This window comes from Phallusia mammillata, chromosome 4, assembly GCF_965637545.1.
Source record: "Phallusia mammillata chromosome 4, kaPhaMamm4.hap1.1, whole genome shotgun sequence".
NCBI lineage: Eukaryota > Metazoa > Chordata > Ascidiacea > Phlebobranchia > Ascidiidae > Phallusia > Phallusia mammillata.
The window spans coordinates 27,323,004-27,330,959 of record NC_137255.1 but is presented as its reverse complement, the minus strand read 5'-3'; the positions used below and the strand labels follow the sequence as shown (position 1 = coordinate 27,330,959).

General features: G+C 37.0%; 1 long non-coding RNA gene across 1 annotated transcript; it reads right to left on the bottom strand.

The window, feature by feature from the left end:
- Positions 1-990: 990 nt before the first annotated feature.
- LOC145222343 (uncharacterized) lies at positions 991-1,334 on the bottom strand. Its single transcript, XR_013859317.1, has 2 exons — positions 1,221-1,334; positions 991-1,100 (listed from the first exon to the last, which is right to left on the bottom strand). It is a non-coding gene; the product is annotated as an uncharacterized LOC145222343 (long non-coding RNA).
- Positions 1,335-7,956: the final 6,622 nt, after the last annotated feature.

The following is a 7,956-nucleotide window of genomic DNA, read 5'->3' as shown; positions in this document are numbered from 1 at the left end:
AACTCATCAAGGATTAAATGTTATGTAATCAGGACGTCGATCTTGACTGACGCAGTAGGGGTTGACGTCACCAGCTTGTGATTGTGACGTGGTTGGTGGATCTTTGTGTGTTTCTACAACTTGGTGATTTCCACCTATTTTAACGAACACATGTTTGAATATGTAATTTTGTGATTTTTATTATTATTGTACCTGGTTTATAGGTTACGTAATAAGGACTGATGTCATCAGGTTGCTGTTGTGAGGTAGACAGCTGCACGGCGTTATTGACGTAGGTTGGTGGGTTGCGAAGTGTTTCTACTAACCGGTGAGATCCATCTGTATAAAGCACAACTGTACATTAGTACGTATTTAATACCTGATACAAATATAACTGCGAAATAAAAAGTAAAACATCTCGCAAGTTATGCTACTTATGTGGTGATTTATTTCATCTTCTTGGATCATTTTCGTACAGTAAACTGAAAATTATGTTTATAAATTATTATCAAAAACTCAGTTACGTAAAAATTTATAATACCGCAGACCCACTGAAGTGTCGAATATAGCCGGTGTCAGACTAGAAAATCCGAAACCCACGACAGGGGTCTTTCTGGGACTACGTATCACGCCTTTAATGGGGCAGGGGTACTATGATTTATGGATGGGTATGCCGTGATCGCTGTTGTGTATGGGCGCTTCAGGGCTTTCATGCACCCCTGTTACGAATGCATTTATTTCACGTTAACACTGCATGAGGAAAGTTTAAAGACTTACCACAAACAATTATAGTAACTTTTATTAGCAAATGCCTGATGTTTTCCTACCTTCTGCGTTGTATTCAATCATCACAGCTTCGTTCACCGGTTTGTTTTTCCTGCGAAAGTGAAAGTGAATTGACTTTTTTGAAGTAAAGACAAAAACGAACAATAATCTCGTCAAACGTTTTGTAACAGAAGCAATAATTGCAGTATTATATTCTATAGTTCACGAACGTTGTTTAGGTACGTACCTTCTTTTCTTGCGTGACGTAACAAAGAAAATGACAATGCAGATTATGACCAATATGACGGATCCGCCTATTGCTGAAGCAATAATGGCTGTGTTGACGTTCATTGGGGCTGAAATTCAGAAATGAAACGTAAACGCAAGCACTTTATAACATTACATTTAAAGTGAAGATGTTTCGTTTGTCTATAAGCGTTTGTGTGTACAATTTTTAACGGATTTTTGTTTCTCACCTTGTGCAGTGGTGTTAGTTGGCGGACTTTTGGTTGTACTTATTACATTGGATGCTGTTAATATGATTGAAGTAGTTGGTTTTGTAGATGGTTGGGAGGATGGTAATGTGCTTGTAGCTGTAACATACAAAACTGACAAATATTTGAAATCCTTTGTTTCGTTTATGAAACGGACTTTGTTAGAACCAGTAATTTGTAAACTACTAACTTGCCATAATAGAAACAATATTTTTTATTCTACTTTAAATTGCATGTTTCGTTTTACTGCCATTGGTTGGTGCAATTGTGCCACTATGTGTTATTTCACCAAGCGACTCAACACACAACCACAATTTCACAAACGATCGCCGCGATGGAGACATGCTTACCTGACATTATCTTTTCACAAATGTATCTAGCATTGTGATATGTACACGGTACGTCATACCATCGAAATAATGTTGTTTGTACAAAATGGATGTTATAACCCATTGTGACGCAATTATCATTTCCGTTATTGTTATTTGGTTGATTTCTTTCCCACATGGTTGTTGTAGTGGAAACATCGCTTCCATCATTCCACCGAAACTTCTTAGTGTTTCCGACTCTTCTGGCACCGATGTAAAGCGAAAAGGGATAGTCTGAAAAGAAACGGTCAATTTCAACACAAACTGCAAACAAAACTGGATTAACGAGAAGTTAAAGTAAGCATGTGCTTCAGGGGAAGTTAGGTAGAACAAAAACTTTCCTGAAATGAGTTTTCGGTGATGTTCCAATATTTAAATGCACTTTCCAATCAAATTTTTACAGTTGATACTGAGTATTCTTCTCTAAATGTAGAAAAGGAAACAACAGTAAAATAACTTGGATTTTTAAGCTAGCTTGCGGACTCCCGGCATAGAATACCAAAGTCCCAAGTGCTCGGACATGAAAGGGTTTAAACTGGACCAACTTCCTTACAACTTGGTGTTATTTACCAGCGTATCCTGGCACAAACGTGAACAATATTTGAGGCAAGGATTGCTCAATACCGAAAAACAATTTGAGAATTATATGAAGTCAAACAGAGAGTAAAACTAAATTTCTCACTTTAACGCTTGTTGTCAAGCTTTTAATTAGCTTCGATTGAGCTTACCTGTCAGGTTTATAAATGACTTTAAAAAGTTAAAGATACCCAGAGTTTTAACGTTAGCTACATTGGCTTGCAATGCAGAACATTTTCTTTCTGCTGCAGCATATGAACTGACTGGAGTCATGGCGATGGAATACTGAAATCCATTGAAGTTATGCCAAGTTCGTCCGTGAGCAGGAACAGATAAACACAGCATAAACAACAAAACTACCATTGCCATATTTGTTCAAACAATTATAACCCGTCCAAGTTTTCTATCAGGTAAATAAATCATTACCATGCATTGTCCAGTCTTGTAAACTACACTGTTACTTGTGGTCTGCGATTAACCTGACTTTCTGTCCATAAAATGAAAACAAACAACTTTAATGGCTTACCATGCATAAACTGCAACAAGGAAGTTTTATCCAGATAACGTCACTCTGCCTTTGTTGTCATCGCGAAAACTGATTGTTAGTTGGATGTCGTACTTGCAAACTTCAAAAGGGACAATATAACCTTAGCCTGTTTAATTGTTGTGGAATCATGTATATTGCTTTAGAGTTCAAATTATGCTTACGTTACGTCACTTTTTTTTATCACCACGTGAAATGAATTAATTGCTCGCGCAAATAAAATCAAGTTCACAGCTTGATGTATATTGTGTGAGGTCGTGCTGTTGCATTGTTTTGGTTTTAATGGATGTTGTCGTTTTAATTTTAAAGGTTTTTTAAGTTTCCCGACATATATAACTATACGCACAACGAAATAGACAATCAATTCCTAAATTATTTTTTAACTAATACTAAATTTTCCAAATGCCACAAAATCGATTTTGATGCTTTTCTTGATGCACAGAAACTACTACACGGAAGTTTTATAGAGATAACGTCATGAAACTTTCTTTATCGTCACGTGAAAGGAATTGATTGTTAGAGAAACGAAAATGAAATCAAGTTAACAGCTTTCAAATTCGTGCTGGTTCATTTACATTCTGTTTCCAATTTTCGTTGTCACATTTTTTGGAGAGACAAAACTATACACCAGGGTTCTTCAGCAGGGGAGATATCGACCCCAGGGGGAGATTTTCAATTGAGGAAACCTTTGTGAAAATTTTTGGAGTTGGGGGCGGTTTTACCTCGAACGATGGCGATTTCAAAATTACTATTTGTATAAATATACATGCAAGAACTGTGGGATAAGCAATATAAATTAGCTGATTATAACCTAATTACTACCAGATTTGTTTTGTCTTTCTAACAAACATCAGGCAAAGGACATGAGCTTAAACATGCTGCTGTTACAATAAGTTTTGATTGTCGGCGATTGTTTGTGTACTTTGTGATCTTGGGTGTAGGGTTAGGCAATTAATTTTAACGGGGAACTTTGAAATAAAGCTATGTATAGCGACGGTCAATGCTTTCAAATACAACGGTAACTAGCAACTTATTTCGTTGCCACGCCTCTTATACCAGCGCTCCCCAAACTGTGAAGTTATTGTAACTTCTAACTTGGGAAACGAAGATGTCAAAAAACATGAAAAAAGGACAAGCGTTCTAAAGCATTTAATTTTTTTTGTGCTTTTCTTTCATTTAGAGTCGGTTGTATTCATTTTTTTTTTGCAAATTGACAATTCCCTGTCTCATACAACACAGATTTTAATTTGCAGGCCCAAAAATTCACAGACATACCACAGCAATGCTTACATTTTCACGAAATGTTAATGTTGCTATTCTTAATATGTTTTTAACAATTACAATGACATCACAATACTGTAACGCAGGGGTGGGCAACCTTTTTTACTGAAGGGCCAATTATAAATGTCAAAATTGGATCGAGGGCCGCACATGTGCATAACACAAAGTGATTCTGCTTTGTTTCTTACCAAATATGCTTAACTACAAGTATAATTCGTATTTGATTCTAACCACATTTTGACAGATCGCAGAAAACTAGCATCAGGCGCATTAATCAGCTCAAAAATATGTAATAATTGGAATCGTTTGCCAGTACTTTTGAAATCCAAGCGTCTCTGCGGGCCGCACAACCTTTAATGAAGGGCCGCAGGTTGCCCACCCCTGCTGTAACGCATATTCTGTACATTTTACATTGATAACAAATGCGGGCGAGTTACTTCTTCGCTAAATAATGCTTGTTACCTCAATAGCGATATCCAGTGTTAAGTTGAACGTGGGAAAACAATTTCATTGCAAACAGGAAAAGCAAATATGGATACAGCATTCAAAAACTGTTTTAAAGTAGGTCAGCCCCTAACCACAATTGTTGAGTGGATTGAAACTTATATTCTGAACGCCGGGAAACGAACGTCAAAGGCCCGTTAAACTTTCGATAAATGGCCGATGTATACCAATTGTCAAATCAAACCTTGCAAAATATTGTAATATGTTTCATGAAAATAACGACATTTAAGACACATTATAGTCAGGTACAATTTTCATTGAAACGGTCCAATTGTATTTTTGTGTTAGATGCTTTTTCGATTCAATCGTTGATTTTTTTAAAAACTAACACATTCAAAAGACAAAAGCGCCTTTATAGGACCTGGCGTAGTGTGATTTACAAATGAGTGTGTCGTGATCGCTGATCTGCATAGACGCTGCAGGCTGATCCCAGTTGTGAATTAATGTTCGTCTTAACACATAAAAACGAAAGAATTGCACACAATCTGTACATTGATACATACGGAGAGTGAAAAATCAAGGATCAAATGTTATGTAATCAGGACGTCGATCTTGACTGACGCAGTAGGGGTTGACGTCACCAACTTGTAATTGTGACGTGGTTGGTGGGTCTTTGTGTGTTTCTACAACTTGGTGATTTCCACCTATTTTAACGAACTCATGTTTGAATATGTAATTTTGTGATTTTTTATTATTATTGTACCTGGTTTACAGTTTACGTAATAAGGACTGATGTCATCAGGTTGCTGTTGTGAGGTGGACAGCTGCACGGCGTTATTGACGTAGGTTGGGGAGTTGCGAAGTGTTTCTACTAACCGGTGAGTTCCATCTGTATAAAGCACAACTGTGCATTAGTACGTATTTAATACCTGATACAAAAATATCTGCGAAATAAGAAGCAAAAAATCTCGCAAGTTATGCTGCTTATGTGGTGATTTATTTCATTTTCTTGGATCATTTTGGTGCATTAAACTGAAAATTATGTTTATAAATTATTATCAAAAACCCAGTTACGTAAAAATTCATAATACGGCAGACCCAATGAAGTGCCGAAAATAGCCGGTGCTAGAAAATTCGAAACCCACGACAGGGGTCTTTCTGGGACCACGTATCGCGCCTTTAATGGGCCAGGCTTTCTATGCTTTATGGTAGGGTATGCCGTGATCGCTGTTGTGTATGGGTGCTTCAGGACTTTCAGGCATCTCTTGTGGCGAATGTATTCATTTCACGTAAACACTACATGTGGAAAGTTTGAAGACTTTTTACAAACAAATTGCAGTAACTTTTATTAGCAAATGCCTTATGTTTTCCTACCTTCTGCGTTGTATTCAATCACAGCTTCGTTCACCGGTTTGTTTTTCCTGCGAAAGTTAAATTGAATTGATTTTCTTGAAGTGTAGCAGACAAAAACGATCAGTTATCTCATCATACGTTTTGTAGCGGATAAAGCAATAATTACAGTATTATAATCTATTGTTAACGAACGTTGTTTAGGTACGTACCTTCTTTTCTTGCGTGACGTAACAAAGAAAATGACAATGCAGATTATGACTAATATGACGGATCCGCCTATTACTGAAGCAACAATGGCTGTGTTGACGTTCATTGGGGCTAAAAATCAGAAACAAAACGTAAACGCACCACAAGCACTTTATAACATTACTTTTAAAACGCTGATGTTTCTTTTATCTACAAGCGTTTGTGTGTAAAATTTTTAACGTATTTGGGTGATTGTTTCTCACCTTGTGCAGTGGTGTTACTGTTAGTTGGCGAACTTTTGGTTGTACTTGTCGTTTTGGATGGTATATAAGGTGAAAGTATTTGGTTTGTCAGATGGTTGCATGTTTGTTATTGTCAGTTCGGTGAATGATAGAATGGCGTTTGAGGTTGTTGTTGAAATAGCTGGCTGTAGGCTTGTTGCTGGTGGTTTGGAGGATGGTATTAGGTGTGTAGCTGTAACAAATATGACAATTAAATGTGTTTTTTTCGTTTTGTTTTTTAAATAATCGCTGTAATGGAAACGTGGTTACCTGACATGATTTTTTCACAAATGTATCTTGCATTGTGATTGGTGCATGGTACGTCATACCATCGATAAGTGGTGTATTGTACACGATGGTTTCTGTAACCCATTGTGACGCAATCTTCGTTTCCGGCTTTGTTATTTGGTTGACTACTTTGCCACATAGTTGTTGTAAGGTAAACATCGCTTCCATCACTCCACTGAAACTTATTTGTGTTTCCTACTCGTTTTGCACCGATGTAAAGCGAAAAGGGAATTTCTGAATAAAACGGTCGATTTGTAACAAAAACTGCGCGTGATGCTGGATTAAACAGGGTAAAGTAAGCATGGGCGCCAAGGGTAGTCGAGCACCACAAAAATTTATGAACTCAATTTTCGGTGGTGTCTTAACACATCCAAGTCGAATTATTACACATGATTGCATTGCAGTTGATTCGCATTCAATGATAGTAAATATGAAAACGACGCGGCAATACTTTAGGTCTCCAAATTCGCTAGAGCATATAGTGCCAGAATCTAAAGCTTTTGCTTTAATCTGGACCTGATTTCGAGCAACTTGGCGTCATCTGCCAGGAGTTATTGTATCGTGGCAAAACATAACGCAATATTCCTGGCTATGATTGCTTAATACGCAAAGAATAATTAAAAACTTAAAGTGTAATCGAGGTATGCATGTCAATTTTTATCTCTCACTTTTATATCTACCGTTAAATAGCTTACATTAGGCTTACCTGTCAGGTTTATAAATGATCTTAAAAAGTTAAAGGTGTCCAGAGTTTTGACGTTAGCTACATTAGCTTGCATTGCAGAACAATTCTTCTCTGCTTCAGCATATGAACTGACTGGAATCATTTCGATTGAATATTGAAATCCATTGAAGTTATGCCAAGTTCGTCCTCCAGCAGATACAGTTAAATACAGCATAAAAAACAAAGCTACCAACGCCATGTTTAATTCATCAACAATCCTACTTTAACCTATGTACCCATAAAGGCTTAATTACAGTGGAATCATTTATAAAGTATGTGCTAACTTTTTAAACAGACGCACGTTTTTAAATGGCATTCATCAATAACGTAACTACTCAACAAGTTGTATATCCTAAGTATATTTTGCCGATCACTGATGCCGAACAAATATTGTCAAAAGGACAACAGTTCCAGGAGGAACCGTCCACAAAATAGCCTTGTGTCAAACGCAGGGCAACCTCTACACTAAAAACCTTGTAATGATAGCTGGTTTTAACATCATGCAGGTACATGTGGATAGACTCACTTCATGTAAGCTTAACATCATCGAGCAGCTAACATGAACAACATAATATCGAAAATCCTACTCCAGGAATCCCATCGGACAACATCGGACAAGCTAAAACTTATCTTTTGTTTAAAAGGTGCTCATAATTATCAAAATGTGTCAACC